The sequence below is a fragment of the Schistocerca americana genome, chromosome 1, assembly GCF_021461395.2.
Source record: "Schistocerca americana isolate TAMUIC-IGC-003095 chromosome 1, iqSchAmer2.1, whole genome shotgun sequence".
Classification (NCBI taxonomy): Eukaryota; Metazoa; Arthropoda; class Insecta; order Orthoptera; family Acrididae; genus Schistocerca; species Schistocerca americana.
In genome coordinates, this window is record NC_060119.1 from 173,186,219 (window position 1) to 173,206,103 (window position 19,885).

Genomic DNA, 19,885 nt, shown 5'->3' on the forward strand with positions numbered 1-19,885 from the left:
GTATTGCGGTAGCGTTCTCTCTTCCCGCGCATGGGGTCCCGAGTTCGATTCCCAGCGGGGTCAGGGATTTTCCCTGCCTCGAGATGTTGTGTTGCCTTCATCATCATAATTCATCCGCCATTACGGTTGGAGGAAGGCAATGGCAAACCACCTCCACTAGGACCTTGCCTAGTCGGCGGTGCGGGTCTCCCGTGTTGTTCCCTACGTTCCTTGGAGTATGTGACCTCATCATCATCACGATAAATAGCAGAAGTTGCGTGGAAGATTGCCTCACACTATAACAAAAATGGTTCAAATGGCTATGAGCACTATGGGACTTAACATCTATGGTCATCAGTCCCCTAGAACTTAGAACTACGTAAACCTAACTAACCTAAGGACAGCACACAACACCCAGCCATCACGAGGCAGAGAAAATCCCTGACCCCGCCGGGAATCGAACCCGGGAACCCGGCCGTGGGAAGCGAGAACGCTACCGCACGACCACGAGATGCGGACACATACTATAACGACTGACTCCTCTATGCTCATGTGTCTGCACTATTTCAGGGCTGCATAGTAGAAATAGGAACATATTTTACAAGAGGTTCATTAAACAGGTATTCAACTGTGTTCTTACGGTAACACACAATATGTAATGAAATATCCTTCATTTAATATCATTGCTTGTTACTTTTCATCTTGCACTGATCGTTATTGTATAGTGTAAGACTTATTACTTTGAGTTCCAGAAAACAGGAATATTAGTCGGTGTCCGACCTGTTTGGCAGAATGACATGGCGCATTCGTTTGGACGATGAACCAAACCTCTGCCTGGTCATGCAGATTTTTGTTTTCTGTGATTTCCGCAAATCATTTAAGACAAGTTAAATGGTATTTCCTTTTGCCCCGCTTCTAATGACTTCGTTGTCGACATAACATTAAACCTCAGTCTTTCTTATTTTAACCGTTTCAAAAAGCTAGTGAAAAGTGCATATCTGGAAGCAACAGAAAGTATACTGTAAATCAGCCACTAGCAGTCACCGAAGATAAGATCGTGGTCTTTTAATCAAAGTAAGGTTTCCCAGCTGTAAAGCGCAGTAACGGTGTGGGCGTGAAATGTCAGCGGTCACGGGGTGAGGGCGGCTTCGTAACCCTGGGGCAGCAGGAAGTGTCGGCGCACAAGCTCCCGTCGTTTGTTAAACACGACTGTGTACAATGTCTAACTGTTTGAAGCAGACTAGATTTATTAAATGAGGGCAACGGCGTGAGCAGCAGTAACTGGATAAACGTTTCAGACATATTTCTTCGTTAATAATAGGTTTGTCCACCACCCTTACTACAGAAACGTTCCAACAATAAGATGGAAACGTTATCATAACATAGTTAAGAGACACTATATTATCCCTTCCTTTCTGTGGTTATTAATTATTATTATTATTATTATAATTATAATTATAAGTGAAACACAAGAAAGGGATAATATAAGAAATTGATTTGTAGGTGGCCAAAGATAAATATTAAATTATGTTTCAAATGAGCGCCAAGCTCCCTACAAATTATATCAAATGCTTTCGGCGAAAAGTAATGCAGATTAAATTTAAATACGCCGCGTAATGGCGGCCAATTGTTGCCAGTCAAAGATCACCGCTGCTCGCTTCGCGGAGACTGGTTCAAATGGCTCTGAGCACTATGGGACTTAACTTCTAAGGTCATCAGTCCCCTAGAACTTAGAACTACTTAAACCTAACTAACCTATGGACATCACACATATCCATGCCCGAGGCAGGATTCGAACCTGCGACCGTAGCGGTCCTGCGGTTCCAGACTGTAGCGCCTAGAACCGCACGGCCACCCCGGCCGGCCGCAGAGACTGAAAAAATGCTAAATAAATTCTTGCAATTATTAATTCAGGAAGAATTGTAAGCTTGGGTTCTTGAAGTAACACAATGCACTCACTTTCTGTAAATATATTTCCACTAAGCACAGAATACACACTTGAATTATTTGATACGTACGAGAACAAATAGAACAAAAGCTATCGCTTTACAATAGCAAGGGTACCTTACATACAGCAGTAGAAATGATCTGACTCGAAGTGATTTTAAATATCTTTTTTCTCTTATATATAATGACAAAGATAATAATGTTAGTTCTGAAAACGTTATGCACTACGATCTCATCTAATATAAATGTCTTTTTATTACATTGCAATCGATATTGTCTTTCTTTGAAGCTAATTTAATACATTTTCATAATTAATTTGTCGTTTATGTCCATATAATATTATTGAGAGTCCTTTTATTACTTACTTAAAATATATCGATTTGAATATTTCAAAAGGGACACTATGACACTCAGAGCAATACTCACACAGGACTGAAACTTTATTTACGTATTAAACAGATCGAGCACTGTAATGATCGAGTACAGAGCACCAGACACTTACGGACAGACTGTCTTGTCTCACAGTTTCAGTCTCAGTCGCTCAACGGATATTGCCAATAACGGAGATCAGATCAGAGCCCATTCAATATGATCAGGTTGTCCTGTTGACTGGGGTACTTTCTGTTTTCTTTTTACTTTCTTTGTACATTATCACCATGGTTGGGTATCGCGAGAAGTGTTTGCAAGACATTGCACACGATTAATGACATGTGTGTCTGACATTCTGGGAACAGCAACGGAATGAGCTTATATGTCTCGTTTTTCCCCAACAGATACCAGAGGTGAACGAACGTTGAAAGTCATGGTTAGCCACACCAAAACGTACAGAGTCGATATTGTGTGCTTATACAAAGTAAACTCCGGTATGTACGACTTTTCTGGTCGACGGTCTCTCTCACAGACGCCTGCTGCTCGCGTCAAAAAGTTATCTACTTTTATCACTAACCATAACCTTCCAGTAATGTAACTATATTGTTGAATGCAGGCTGGACGGAGATGAAACATGATGTGAGGCGCAGTAGGTCGCTAGCCCGCTGACGCCCGAGCGTTCCCGGTGGTCCTAACTGCTAATGTGATTGCATCACTTGACTGTTCTCATGTGGCGACCTCCCCCCCCCCCCCCCCCTAGTAGTGCTGTTTTATGGAACCAGAAGTAGGAGCAGTTACACTTTCCATGGTCTATTGGCATCAATACTGCCTCATAGATGACGCCTGATGTCCAGCATTTGCTGGCTAGCCCCTACACGCCAAATGTTAATGATGTATAGTTCTGTAATAAGCAAATTTCAAACTGGCCGCCACGGGGACAATTGATATCGTGCTACCCTTTGTTAGCAAGACTGACTATGCAGGCGCTTCAAGAATACTAAACACAGGGAGGGGATAACAGTAGTTGTGCGGACTCTCCGAAGCGATCGCGGCATGGCTGGAGAGGAGCAGTGTGACAGCTGAAGCCTATGCACTAACGTGTTTTCCGTATACACTGTGTGATCAAAAGCATCCGGACACCTGCATGGCTGGAGAGGAGCAGTGTGACAGCTGAAGCCTATGCACTAACGTGTTTTCCGTATACACTGTGTGATCAAAAGCATCCGGACACCTGCATGGCTGGAGAGGAGCAGTGTGACAGCTGAAGCCTATGCACTAACGTGTTTTCCGTATACACTGTGTGATCAAAAGCATCCGGACACCTGCATGGCTGGAGAGGAGCAGTGTGACAGCTGAAGCCTATGCACTAACGTGTTTTCCGTATACACTGTGTGATCAAAAGCATCCGGACACCTGCATGGCTGGAGAGGAGCAGTGTGACAGCTGAAGCCTATGCACTAACGTGTTTTCCGTATACACTGTGTGATCAAAAGCATCCGGACACCTGCATGGCTGGAGAGGAGCAGTGTGACAGCTGAAGCCTATGCACTAACGTGTTTTCCGTATACACTGTGTGATCAAAAGCATCCGGACACCTGCATGGCTAGAGAGGAGCAGTGTGACAGCTGAAGCCTATGCACTAACGTGTTTTCCGTATACACTGTGTGATCAAAAGCATCCGGACACCTGCATGGCTGGAGAGGAGCAGTGTGACAGCTGAAGCCTATGCACTAACGTGTTTTCCGTATACACTGTGTGATCAAAAGCATCCGGACACCTGCATGGCTGGAGAGGAGCAGTGTGACAGCTGAAGCCTATGCACTAACGTGTTTTCCGTATACACTGTGTGATCAAAAGCATCCGGACACCTGCATGGCTGGAGAGGAGCAGTGTGACAGCTGAAGCCTATGCACTAACGTGTTTTCCGTATACACTGTGTGATCAAAAGCATCCGGACACGTGGCTGATACTGACTTACAAGTTCGTGGCGCTCTCCATCGGTAATGCTGGAATTCAATATGGTGTTGGCCCACCCTTAGCGTTGATGAGAGCTTTCACTCACGTAGTCATACGTTCAATCAGGCGCTTGAAGGTTTCTTGGGGACTGGCAGCCCGTACTTCACGGAGTGTTGCACTGGTGAGAGGTCGGTCGGTAAGGCCTGGCACGAAGTCGGCGTTCCAAGACATCCCAAAGTTGTTCTGTAGGATTCAGGTCAGGACTCTGTGCAGGCCAGTCTATTACAGGGATGTTATTATCGTGTAACCATTCCGCCACAGGCCGTGCATTATGAACAGGTGCTCGATCGTGCTGAAAGATGCAATCGCCATCCCCGAATTGCTCTTCAACAGTGGGAAGCAAGAAGGTGCTTAAAACATCAATGTAGGCCTGTGCTGTGATAGTGCCACGCAAAATAACAAGGTGTGCAAGCCCCCTCCATGAAAAACACGACCACACCATAACACCACCGCTTCCGAATTTTACTGTTGACACCACACACGCTGGCAGATGACGTTCACGGGGCATCAGCCATACCCCACTCCCTGCTATCGGATCGCCACATTGTGTACCGTGATTCGTCACTCCACACAACGTTTTTCCACTGTTCAGTCGTCCAATGTTTACGCTTCTTACACCAAGCGAGGCGTCGTTTGGCATTTACTAGTGATGTGTGGCGTATGAGCAGCCGCTCTACCATGAAATCCAAGTTTTCTGACCTCCCGCCTAACTGTCATAGTACTTTCAGTGGATCTTGATGCAGTTTGGAATTCCTGTGTGAAGGTCTGGATAGATGTCTGGCTATCACACATTACGACGCTGTTGAACTGTCGGCGGTCTCTGTCAGTCAACAGACGAGGTCGGCCTGTACGCTTTTGTGCTGTACGTGTCCCTTCACGTTCCCACGTCACTATCACATCGGAAACAGTGTTTCTAGGGATGTTTAGGAGCGTGGAAAAATCGCGTACAGACATATGACTCAAATGACACCCAATCACCTGATCACATTCCAAGTCCGTGAGTTCCGCGGAGCCCCCATTCTGCTCTTTCGCGATGTGTATCGACTATTGAGTCGCTGATATGGAGTACCTGGCAGAAGATGGCAGCACAGTGCACCTAATATGAAAAACGTATGTTTCGAGGGGTGTCCGGATACATAGTGTAACTTGTAACTACAGCTGTTTTAAAACGTTATGTCACTACAGCCAATAACTCTACAAATACAGAGTCAGAAGTTTCTCAGTAATGTATCGAAAAAGAAATAGTTACACAAACAAACCGTCTACAAATACAGATATTCAGAGTCAGTAGTTTCTCAGTAGTGTATAGAAAAAGAAATAGTCACATAAACAAACCGTCCGTCGAACCAAAATAAGAACGCACACACTGTAAGGTGGCTTGTGCAGTGTAAATGTAGATGGTGCGCTGCCAGAAGGACTCTCATAAAACAAAAAAAGGTATAAAAATGTAGTGTTACAGACAATGTCGCTTGCTACGATACTGACAATGTAAAATAAACAACATACTTCACCTGCAAATTATGTGTCAGTCCCCTCATAACCTACTGAAAAATGTTACCCAAAAATTAAATTTTGTTTTCCTTCTTCCCACGTTTTTCTGTAGTAGTAAATACTTGGTAAGTACTTATAGCTATGGTTTAGCACTCTTTCTTTATTCTCCTTGTTTAGGAACTGGAATAGCCAGCAGTTTCTAGAATTCTCTCAAGCACAGTCTTTAATGAAATTTTTGCATCCTCATTTGCCTCTTCTGACAAAAAGTGTTGTACCGGATTATGAAGAACTTTTCCTGCATCTGTGCGTGAAGACTGCAGTGATATGGTCCGTAGTAAAGGGATAGGACCGATAACCTGGATGTGCACAGGTCGAAGGTGACATTCAGCTGAGGCGGCCGCCCCTTCAGAACAACGGAATGGACTCTCCCAGAGCTCAAAATAAAAATGCGTTTCTGTGGGAGTGCCGCGTTATTATGCGAGCACTATAATAGTACTATTATGTTTCAGTCACACACTGCAGAAATTATTATTACGATATGAACAGTAGCACTTAGTTTCTGGACACTAGCCTGCATGTCGTATTACTGTGGGAACTTTTCAACTCTCGTCAGCCTAACGACAAAAAATGTTCGTCATAGCTGATTATTTAATAATCTTGCACCAATAAAACTACCCTCCTCCGAGTGTACAGTGTCATGGCCTGTGTGCCCTGTTATTTGCTGCAGTTTGAGCGACAATCTATCATTCATAAGCTACACTCTGTTCACTATAACGAGGTTGCTAAACGATTTTTGTGATTTTCGCCACTCAAATTGAAACTTGCGTTGCCTGCAATCTGACCATTTTATTAAGTGTCAAGCAAAGCAACTAATAATTAAGAAGAGAACAGATTCTTCTGAAATGTGGTGCCTCAGAAGAATGCTGAGGATTGCGTTTGTACGTCGAGTAGCTAATGACGAGGTACTGAATCGAATTGAGACAAAATAAGTTTAGGGCAGAAACAGACTAAAAGAAGGGATAAGTTGATAGGGCTCTTTCTGAGGCATCAAGGAATAGTTAAATCGGTAATGGAGTCACATGTTGGGATAAAAAATTGTGTGGGAAACAAAGATTTGAATACAATCAGGTGGTTCGAAACGTGGGGTGTGTCAGATATCCATATCTGAGAAGAACTGGAGAAGATAGGGTAACATGGAGAGCTGCATCAAACCAGTATTCGAATTAATTATATCACCGCCACCACTACCACCACAAACAGCACCAGCAACAACAACAATAACAACAACAACAGCAACAATTAATCCAAGCTGAGAAAGCACTAGACCATAGAAAATGACTTGTGATCCTCTCCAGTATGGATCACTCCAGTCAGAGAAGAATTTGTTCCCTTCTTGTTGGTACTGGAGGACAATGTTCTGTTTTCCAAACACACAAACGAAAATGAAACCACTGATAAGTGTTTCTCTTATTTCCACATTGCACCCTTTTTAGTAAGAATGTAGTGTGGTCCAGAATGTAAAGTTATTTTGTTAATAAAAAGAAGCGTTACTACAGTACTGCCATGATTTAGGACCACACACACACACACACACACACACACACACACACACACACACACACTTTTGTCTTTATTTCAAGGTGAAACAGTTAAGGTACTAACATACAACCAACTGAAGTTTACAGCACACACCTCATAAACTACTATTTCTTTATTTTTTTATCTGTACATTTTTCAACTGATAAGATTAGGCTCTTCTGTCCCTCTCTTAGTAAGCTAACACTACAATGTGTCTAATACACAAGTAGTAAATAATAATAACAATAATACTACACCAGAAGTTAGGATGAGAGTGTCAGTTAATGGCACCTTTTCCTTACAATACGAACAGAAAATGAAAATTCCAAAATTTACTGGAACCTCATCATATTAACCCATAAAACACTCCATTGCTTTCAACCTGGTCAATACAGCTCAGCAGACACCTTCCTCACAGATCTCGCTGTACCCAACACCTGTAATCTGCAAACAAACTGCAATTGGAAGATGGCCAAAAACAGATGAAGCAAGGGCCACGTAGAACAATAATCTGTTCAGATAGTCTGTGTGGTAAAAAAAAAATGTCATGTGACGAGGGCCTCCCGTCGGGTAGACCGCTCGCCTGGTTCAAGTGTTTCGATTTGACGCCACCTCGGTGACTAGCGCGTCGATGGGGATGAAATGATGATGAGTAGGACAACACAACACCCAGTCACTGAGCTGAGAAAATCTCCGATCCAGCCTGGAATCGAACCCGGGCCCTTAGGACTGACAGTCTGTCGCGCTGACCACTTTTTTTTTTAATCTCATTTTGTTCGCTTTTGTTCGTTGCATCTGCTCGGGGCGGACATCGTAAGACATCCGTTTTATGTTCGTTGTTGATCGATTAACTCAGTTTTTTTATTACAGAGTGCACGTGACTCTCTGACCAAACACGCTGAGCTACCGTGCCGGCACGACTCGGCTACTGGGGGCGGCCAGTCTGTGTGGTAATAACCGGCGTAGTTCCAAACAGGACTGAGCCCTATTGGATCTAAAACTTGATCCTTCGTGCTGTTGGCAACAGCAGAATAGTTGGTCGGGTTCCTGGAGAATATAATGAACGTAGTATAACTTTATCATTGCATCAATAAGACGTAAACTCTATGTGCGAGCCCAGTACTGGGCTATTCGTCTCACTGCAGGTAGAGTTCAGCTCCTCATCGTCGTGGCGTTAGGAGAGTTAGGGTGGTGTCCACATCACCGTGTCCGCTTTTGTCCGCCATGAAAGAACCCCAAAACTCATTCGATAGTAGCCGAGTGACCGTTGGGCAGTCCTTGAGCGGCAGGAACGGAAAAATACCCTCTCCTAGCCAGGAAAGAAGTGGAACCTCCGTATTATTATAATTGCTGTTATTATCTCGTTACGTCTATTTTTCGAACATGAGTAATGAAATCTAATAAAAATATATTGCAACGGTACAGAAAGACACAGACCTGAAGAGTAGTTTGAGTGGTCTGGCGAAGAGCAAGTAATAATAGGATAAGATAAACAGGTAAGATGCAGGAAAGAAAACAGTACTCAGATCGAGATGAGGAAAGCATGGATAGTATTGATCATGTGACCGAAAAATGATTCGCTGGTGGACAGAATGAAGAAAGGTGAGCTATGCCGAGGTGAAGGTCACGTCGATGACAGCAAATACAGTTGTCATCTCCTTTGGCATTAAGACGTTGCTCATATTACTATTGCAAAAATATCCTAATATTACGTGCTGATACTGTCTTGGCGGGAAATATCACCGAGTTACAGTCTGATAGTCATTGTATGGTATGTGTCAGCAGACCGGCTTGACTGAGCACGTATCCTCGTCTGCACCTAACCAGCCGGCCAGGGAACACTGGCATAGCAAATGGCCGTCATTTGCAAAGTCACGTACTCGCTGATTAGCAGCAGCGGTAATTACATTGGGGAGGAGGCCAACGCAAGAATGCTACGTCGCATTATACGGCCGGTGACTAATGTGTGCGCCTGTTGTATTAAAGCCGGTCGCCGCATGTGGCAGAAGTGAAAAATCCCTTACACGGCGGCGGCTGTATCTGCTGCATAATCTGAAGCAATTACTCGTGGCCGAGGCGCACTGTTAATGTCCCGGCCTTACAAATGCTGCGCCGGTCATTACCGAACACCACCGGAGAGCGAGGAGGTGCGCTTGACAGAGAGCGCCTCCCTGCAGATACCATCTGGCTGCCATTGAGTCGGTGAGCAGTCACCGCACGCTTTCAGTACCTGCCTACAAGTTCTTTCAAGAGACCTTAGTTTGCCTGCGATTTTATACTGCCGTCGTTACAAAAGCGCTATCGGTGTAGCTGAAATCTAAAGCGTCATCTCCAGTCACACATTTGCAAATACTCTCCTACTCAGCTTCTCTCTCATCGTCGTCATCATCATCATTTGTCGCTTGTGATCCCGCCAGTGTATTTCTTGTAATCCGCTGACATCCATCGTGTCCCGGACCTCTCAGCTCCATCTTCTCTTAGGTCGTCGACGCTTTCTTGCTTCCGATGGGGCCCTCTGCCACACTTTCTTTGGCCATCGGCTATCATTCATCCTTTCTAGATGTCCTTACAATTTAGGACGTTTCATCTCTACGGCGTCTGACTTTTCGAAGTCCCTGTGATATTGGTATTTTGTACACAGTCCAGTTTGGAGATGCCACAACTTCGCCTCCAAATGTCCATATCTAGTTCAAGCGACTTGTTTCTCCCCACGTTTCTGCACCGTATGTAGCGATGTTTACTACTACTGAACCATGTATCACCTTCGGTCCTTTTTGTTATGTTATTCGAAAGGATCATGTTCAGCTGTCGTCAGACGATCCTATCTTGGCCTATTTTATTGTTTATGTCCTCTTCATTTCTACCATTTGATGGCATCATAGCCCCCAGACATACATTCTCTGATCTTACTGGCTCCGACCTCCAGATCCACTATGGTACTGTCGTAAACTTTCAGATGTTCAGTTGTGAGGCCCCGTTTCTCATACTCCTCTTTCAGCTTCCAGAAACATGTTCTCAGCATCATCCTGGTCCCTTCTACGATGACCTGCTCATCAGCGAGGAGGAGTGTATAAGAGATTTGATCCCGCACAGGGACTCCCTAGCTCCAGTATTACCTCCTCCAGGCTTTAAATGCTACCTCCACATACTTTTCAAGCAGCGTCGGTGCCGTAGCACAACCTTGCTGTAGCCCTTTGCTTACAAAAAACTCAAATGAAAATGAACTTCCTACTTAGACGGCACTCACACAGTCCATATAGAATGGATTAACTGCTTTGGTGTAAGTAGTTGAGCCGGCCGCTATGGCCGAGCGGTTCTAGGCGCGTCAGTCCGGACCCCCTAGCTGCTACGCTCGCAGGTTAGAATCCTGCCTCGGGCATGGATGTGTGTGATGTCCTTAGGTTAGTTAGGCTTAAGTAGTTCTAAGTTATAGGGGACTGATGACCTCAGAAGTTAAGTCCCATAGTACTCAGAGCCATTTGAACCATTTTTGTAAGTAGTTGACACACGACTATTCTTCATACTTGTCCACAGAATGATTTGTGATGCCGTACCATAGCCCTTCTGCAAATCTCTATTAGATTTCGTAATGGGAATATTCCATAAATATATGAGCGCCTTGTTCTAAAATCATTCTGCTCTCCTGATAACAGCCTTTTCATTTATTCTTCCTTTTACGGTTCTCCCGTATAATCGCGTCTTCGATGGCATCACATGCCCTTGTGATTTCCACAGTCCTATCTATTCCCTTCTTATAGATGGAAGTAATAGCAGAATAGCAGGCTTTGTCCATTCTTTGAATACCTGCTCCCCTTCCAAACATTATACAGCTGGGTCGAGATATCATACATATCCATTAGAGCTGCCTTTATTAATTCTATGCTCATTCCATACACGCCCTGTGATTTTCCATTTGCCATACGATTCACAGGTTTACAAATTTCTTTCGAGATTATCTGTCGTGTATGTGGATGTTCTTCTTCTGTCAAATTTAAGTGTCCTTGTAATAATACCTCTCTCTTCTATTTGGGCAGGGCTTGGTAATACTTTGCCCACTCTTCCTTGCGTATTAGACTTATCCCAGCACTATCTTCATTTTCGACTCTTATCGTCTTCAGCATTTTCCACTCTCTTTTTGCTCTAGTACCACCAATGTCCTTTTCTATATCCTCTCTGACTTTCTACGACACCTAATTTTTAGCCTTAGCAATGAGCCTTTTACTTCTTTTCCTTTTAAGTCCATGTGTTATACATTTTTGGTCAAGCCGAGTGCTCAACTATTTATTGTAGGCCTTCTTTTCCATTTTCTGAAACTTCTCTACTTCCTCATTCCGCCATGGATTCCTTGTCTCTTTTCCCAATTTTGTTTTCTCCCCAGAATATTAAACGCGGCCTTATGTACCTCTCTCTCTCTCTCTCTAATCGGCTTTATTTGCTGCCTACTCCTAGCTGTCTTCGTATCTTATCAGGGCGATGTTGCTATTCTGTCTTCGTAAGTTTGTGTGGAGGAAGATGAGTATAAAATTTCTTACAGAAATTGGTGTCATTGGAAGGGAGGAAAATTAGGGTGTAGGATCTCGTCGTCGGCAATGTCATTAGAGGCACAGCACATACTCCGGTTTGGGGAAGGAAACCGCTCGTGCCAGTTTCAATGCGCTCACTGGCCACAACGTTATTCGCCCCCTAAAAAGAGCTTTGGAGCGCTGGAGACGAAGTAGATGACGATTATGATGTTTGGTATGTGAGGCGCTCAACTGCGCGGTTATCAGCGCCCATACAAATTCCCAGTCTTTGCTCGGTCGTCTCGCCACTTTCATGAATGATGATGAAATGATGAGGACAACACAAACACCCAGTCATCTCAAGAAAGGTGAAAATCCCTGACTCCGCCGGGAATAGAACCCGGGAACCCGTTCTCGGGAAGCGAGAACGCGACCGCGAGACCACGAACTGCTGACACGAATTAGAACTGGTACCAGGTTGTCATCTGACCCTCTGACGCAGACGTAATTCTTGGCTGTGAAGTAGTTTGCATGTGGCAGTCTGTTTTATGGAATCATCACAGTAAGATAGCTCGACTTGAAGGCGTGGCAGAATAGCAGAAAGGAACTACCGGGTTTGGACGTTCTCATGACAACACCGTGAATCAAAAAGCCCGACTTGTTCGTGTATCAACGCGAAGTGGTTGCCGTGTCAAATAGGAATGGGGGACCACTCATAGCCGGTCGTGGTGGCCGAGCGGTGCTAGGCGCTACAGTCTGGAACCGCGCGACCGCTACGGTCGCAGGTTCGAATCCTGCCTCGGGCATGGATGTGTGAGATGTCCTTAGGCTAGTTAGGTTTAAGTAGTTCTAAGTTCTAGGGGACTGATGACCTTAGAAGTTAAGTCCCATAGTGCTCAGAGCCATTTGAACCATTTTGACCACTCATAGTCATCTAACACGTCGTTGTAACAGTGGTCGTAAAAAGATACTAATCCACGGACGGCAGAAACGTGTAAACCAAAATCAGTTTCCGACTCGACAGAAACTGCTGTTTTCAGTGAACGCAGGTTCATCTTAAAATTTTCGAGCAAATGTTGCGCAGAGAACTGCATACAGTGGACACTTTTGAGTCGGGTGGCTCACAAAAGGACATTGGCCGCAGTGGCAGGTGAAGCTACACCTCTTGAATGTTCCGGAGAACATAGAAAATGGGCAATAACTGAGAGGAGTCGCCTGGTTTGGTCCGATGAGTCACGATTTTTTCTGTTTTCAAATGATTCAAAGCGTTGACGTGCACCGACGGACGTTTAATCCGCAGTGTGTGGAGACCATAGTTTAGACCAAGGATGGCTTTATGATGTTTTAGGGGTGATTTCATAACACGACACGGGCCCACTCATCCACGTTACCGTGAACGTCAGACAGGATGGATATTTTAATTCTCGGCCATCAAATGTTTCCCTTTCTTCTGCCCCTTCGTGATGTGTATGCTGCGGGCATTCCCGTCTTCCAAGATGACAAGAGCCGTGTTCACGGGCTGCACGTATACGTTCTGGTTCGACGAACATTTAGGAACCCTATCGCACCTTGACTGGCCCACTGCATTATACAATCTCAGTTCCGTAGGAAATACACTGTCCAGTGACATAAATGTGACCACCTGTCAAAATCCACAGTAACCTCCTTTTGTAGCGTGGACGTGCAAGACGTGCAAGAAGAGTGGCAGTGAGGTTCTGGGAGGCCCGGACAGGAATGTGGAACCATGCCGTCTCCAGTTCTCTAACGAAGTGGTCCCGCCCGATCGAGGTGGTCCCGTAAATTCCGATTGAGTTTAATTCCAGGAGTTTGGTGGCCATGGAGGTATGATAAACCAAATGCTCTTAGAAGCATGCACATACACTGTGAACTGTGTGACACGTTACACTGCCTTGCTGATAGATGCCATCGTGCCGAGGAAAAACAAAATGCGTGTACCGATGGACATGGCCCCCGAGGATGAATGTATACTTCTGTTGATGCAGTGCACCTACGAGAATGACGAGATCATCCAGGGAAATTGACGAAAATATTCCCCAGATCATAACACTCCCTCTCCCGGCCTAGATCCCTCCGCCGATTATTGCAGGGTCAACGGCCATCGGACATCTGGAAAGACCACCATTCACCGCTCAGCGGACGTCCAGTTGCTGCATTGTCGTGCAAATTCCAGCTTTCGTTGAACAGCAGTCTGAGGCCCATTTGCAGCAACATTCTCTCAATGGTCGCTGAGGAGGCACAGTTGATAGTCCTTGGTTCATCTGGGCGATCAGTTGCTCAACAGAAGCATGTCTACTCGCCGGTATAGGTCTGTGCAGTCATCGCTCACTCCTGTCACCTGTGGCCCGTGTTGCGTCACAGTTGCCTCGTCACTGGTTTTGGATACCGCCATTTTGCCGTGCACGGTATATTTAAACCACGGCGGCACACTAACATTTTTCAAACATAGCATTTCGGTAATGCTTCCACTCTTGGGCCGGAAAGCCAATGGTCATGCCCTTTTGGGCGTCATAAAATCGCTCCGTTTCTGCATTTCGATAACGACTGCACTGTTTTCCGCGTCCCCGCGAGATGCTTTTTATGCCCTCCACTGCTAGTGCTGCCACCTGCAGTCTGTGAGTGGTTATTGCATTTTGACGTCGAACATAGGCGGTGGTCAGATTAATGTGACTGGACTGAGATTACATGTTTCAATGCTCTTTCCTACAGTTTGATAGCTGCCCTGGAGCACTAAAGAAACTGGAATAGGCATGCGTATTCAAATACAGAGATATATAAACTCGCAGAATACGGCGCTGCGGTCGGCAACGCGTAAATAAGACAACGAGTGTCTGGCGCAGTTGTTAGATCGGTTACTGCTGCTACAATGGCAGGTTATCAAGATTTAAGTTAGTCGGCGCACGAGCGATGGGACACAGCATTTCCGAGGTAACGATGAAGTGGGGATTTTCCCGTACGACCATTTCACGACTGTACCGTGAATATCAGGAATCCAGTAAAACATAAAATATACGACATCGGTGTGGCTAGGAAAAGATTCTGCACAAACGGGAGCAACGACGGGTGAAGAGAATCGTTTAGCGTGAAAGAAGTGCAGCCCTTCTGCAAATTGTTGCAGATTTCATACTAGGCCATCAACAAGTGTCAACGTGCGAACCATTCAACGAAACACCATCGATATGGGCTTTCCGAGCCAAAGGACCATTCGTGTCGTGCAGATGGAGCGATGTGGGACCCCTTATACGTGTAGATACGACTCTGACACGTGACACGTACGTAAGCATCCTGTCTGATCACCTGCATCCATTCATGTCCATTGTGCATTCCGACGGACTTGGGCAATTTCAGCAGGACAATACGATACCTCACGCGTCCAGAATTGCTACAGAGCGGCTCCAGGGACACACTTCTGATTTTAAACACTTCCGCTCGCCACCAAACTCCCCAGACATGAATATTATGGAGCATATCCGGGATGCCTTGCAATTTACTGTTCAGAAGAGACCTCCACCCCCTCGTACTCTTACGGATTTATGGACAGCCCGGCAGGATTCACGGTGTCAGTTCCCTCCAGCACTACTTCAGGTATTAGTCGAGTCCATTCCACGTCGCGTTGCGGCACTTCTGCATGCTCGTGGGGGCCATACACGATATTAGGCAGGTGTACCAGTTTCTTTGGCTCTTCATTGTATATGGAATCTAATTATCAATGAGTGGCAACGACTGAATGTAGCATATTTGAAGAAGCTTATGGATTCTCTTCCCTGCAGAATGGAGACCATTATAAATGATAAGTGCTCGTGGGATTAGCGTGATATCTCCTGGGGTAACAAGTGCTTTTTTGTCTACGTTACTCATACGATCTATGTACATTATGAAAAATTTATATCTTTATGCTACGAAGGAGATTGTGACGAAGCAAGCCGGGATATTTTAATTCTTCTCTTGTTTTGCCACTTGCCACTTTTTTCATTTTTTGGGCTAATTACGATTAACACACATGAGTATAATCTGCATTTTCATAAAAGAGGTAGGTAGGCACTCAGTTTTAAAGAATATAAGACCACATCTAATTTTGTGCTTAGTTTTATGTATGTAATTGATTTTCTAATTTTCTAATTTATTTTGACTATTCCTAGTTAGTATCTTTTGTTATAGGGTGAAATCAGTAATTGTTTGGTAACTTAAATTCTGTTGTTGACATATAAAAAAATATAAATTCTGCATTAATTATAAACGTTTGGAAGACGAAATGCTAGTAATCTTAAAGTCTATTTGGCTCTATTCCAAAACATGTTAGCAAAACCAAACCTTCATTAATTCAAAAGTAATTAATAGTTTTATACAAAGTATTGTATGCGTGACTATATTTGTTAATTTCATGATTTAAACAAATAATTCGGCCTAACTCTTGCAGTGGAAGAAACTGTGGAAAAGAATCAATCTTTCGATGTATTCAGCTAATTTAATGAAGTAAGTTTTAATTGTAATTTCTGTAGATTTCAGTTCGAACAATGTGTAGTATCAGTACCTATTACTGTGAGGATATATAAGGGCCCGATTTTTTGTCACTAAACTGTCAGTACACGGCCGATTTTAAGATGAGAAACCTGTGTTGGTTAGAACAACACCAATGCATCAACTTAAATGTGGGATAAGTGTTAAACAATTAGGCCATGTGTAAAAACTATGACAGTGTCTGCTCCATACGTACCTTTCTATTCTTCAAGAACTGTGAACATTGTGGTTAGGTTTTTACTGCTCGTAGATGTTCAACAGTAAACTATTGTAGCAGAGTGTGGATGTTCGCCTGCAACCTATTAATGAGGCTTATTGAAAGTTAAACAATAGTCCACTGGCCATATAACTGTGTGATATGGGGGGTTGTGAAAAGTTAAAGTAAAAGACAGTGAAATGCAGCTGTGCCTCTGTCGGCTACATAATTTGCAGTAGTGTGTGTCGGAATCCACAACCATTTTTCAGCCAGTGTAGCAACGCAGTACGTCGACACTGAGGGCAACAAACAAAATAAATAAAACAGGCGGATCCGCTACAAGATTTCAATAGGTGTCCTTCCGAGTACAATCCCCGTGACTTATCACTGCTCCACATAGCTCGGTTCGAGGTGATTAAGAGACGGAAAGCAACCTCAGTTCGACAAGGTTAGTGCAAGAATTCGATATTTTCATGGTTTCAGCTAATATGGTTTATGAACCCTAAATTGACATATGAATCTTCACTCCACTGAGAAATTAACTATCGATACTATGTAAGGAACACTTTACTAGTATTGATCAAAATATTATTTATTTGGTCACACACTGATTTTCGGCTTCTTGAGCCATCGTTATTTGAAGAAGCAATCGTCAATTCTTCCTGGGATAACCAGATACGTTATAGCTTTTGAAGTTAAAGCAAAAACTGTGGAACTGAAAAACGACAATTGGCTATGACAATACTGGTCTGCTGGGCTGCATCGAGAAAACGGGTAGGTCAGAAACAATTATAAAGCGTGTCTGCGGAAACTGTGTAGAAATTTCATATCTCATTCAGTATTATTTTTATATAGAATGCACTTAAAGATGGATGTTATAATAACATGCCATCTGACGACGACAAAGTGACCGAGAGCTCTGTGCTGATCAAATACACTACTAGCCATTAAAACTGGAACACTATGGAGGTGGCATGAGCAAACGTCAAGTTGCTATGAAGTATATTACGTACTCCATTAAGCAAATGATTAGCATTTTAACACGACAGTGCATACATACAAGTATTTCCATCTACATTACGTACATAAGGAAAAATTGTGCAGCAGCTTTCTCATTGAGAAATCTCATTTTAACGTTTGCTGCTTGTGAGAAGATGGTATAGTGCCTCATAAGAATCAGAAACATCAATCAGAAAGTGTTGGAATTCAGCAGCGGCGGATAGACACCTATCGATACTGCACTTTATACTTCTGCGACGTTGTTGCTCGCGTTGGTACGCATCCCACACCTTCCATTGAGTCCATAGGGCCGTACTTAACGTCTTGCAGGATCTGAGTGGCACGACATGAGCAGTGCCTGAGAGAATAGACATATTGTGTGCCCAGTCTTGCAGGATCATACAGCCAGATAACCTACCATGAGTCTGGGAACAGTTGCCTATGAAGCAAGAAACGTGTTCGGATGGGCAGTTTGACGACTGTCAGAATGTCGACGGTTGCTGGGACGCGGGAGAGCTGCCACGATAGAGGTGCGCCCAAACGACACCCGATAAAGTAAGAAGGGAAAACGATCCGGTGGGTAGGAAAGTACGGTCAATGACAACCTCGCTGGACTGGCCGGTAAAAACGAGAGGAGCATATATTGTCATATGCTTCACTAATCGGTGTGTCAACCAAGCACACAGTTTTAGTCGAGGACATATGCCCGTCCGGCGTATTCTGGGAGTAAATTCTCTTGCAAAGAAAGATGAAATACTCAATTTCTGCGACTAGATGGACGAGACCTTATAACATGGGAAGTATTGTGAAATGTTAAAGCTTCTGGCACTGACACGGTAAAGTCACGCAGAAACTCCAAAATTAGATTGGAAGTAGGTATCGAGGACGAAGTAGCTGATTCTGTACATTTAACCGAAAAATGTAAAACATAGCTCAGAACGATGTTGGTTAAACGTACAGTTCTACTCGTATTTGAAATAAGACGACTTATAATGAGTGGCTGTGCTGGAGTGAGATGAACCTTATAACATGAAGGTTTTGACCTACGGATTTTTATTAAACGCTGTTTGACTATTATTTTAAGAATGAATTCAGAAGAAGAAAAAGGCTTACCTTGTGCAGCGGTTTGAGCTATGGGCATAAATGAACATTTAAATGAACTATAATGACCAAATTTCCTATTCTTATCTGAACACTTTTCCAAACAAGTCTGAAATGGAGCATAAGAGATCGTTGCTGCTACAAAGATGTCGATGAAACTTACCTTCAAACGGCTGAATGATCGCACAGAGAAGTTACCAACTAAACGTGCTGCCAAACTTACAAGTACTGCCTACGAGAGTAGCTCGTATGAATAAACATTTTTGCCGAAGAATGCTGGACTTCCATAGGACCATTAGAAGCCTCTCTCTGCTCTGGAACTTCTGCCATGTTTGATGTGTTGGTAGTAAGACAATTGGACAAAAATATAACACAATAAATGAGACATACATAAGTCTGAAGGGTTCAAGATTCTTCTTGATGGTGAATTATTTACAACGAGGGTAATTTTCTAGACAGAAACAAGCAGTCTCCAGGACTGAGCCGGCCGCTGTTGCCGAGCTGTTCCAGGCGCTTCAGACCGGAACCGCGCGACTGTTACGTTCGCAAGTTCGAATCCTGCCTCGGGCATGGATGTGTGTGATGTCCTTAGGTTAGTTAGGTTTAAGTAGTTCTAAGTTCTAGGGGACTGATGACCTCAGATGTTAAGTCCCATAGTGCTCAGAGCCATTTGAACCATTCCAGGACTGATACATTTGGGTAACACACTAACGTCCTGGAACAGCGGGAAGTCGAAATTGCCGCCTCTTGCGCAGCTGTGTCCGGTTGTGGCTGACGGAGGGGCACCCGTGCCGCAATGGTCTTCTATGAGCAGGTAAGTGACCGGTTCCAACACTGCAAAAATTGCAGAAGAACGTTGAAAATCTAGTGAAATTAAAAAAATACACACACAAAAAAACGTAGAAAGTGGTTTTGTAATCCTGCGCCTTGAGACCACTTAATTCAAATTCTTTGGTTCCACATCCGCGAGGTATCTCAAACCGTATCAGTCACCGAGGACAGTGTTCAACGTTTCATTTACGGAGGGGATGGCTACCGACTTGTAACCAGCCCTATACCAGGGCAATTACACGCAGTTACTGTGTCACTATGATAATTAATTGAAACCCTCAAGCCGGCCGAAGTGGCCGTGCGGTTAAAGGCGCTGCAGTCTGGAACCGCAAGACCGCTA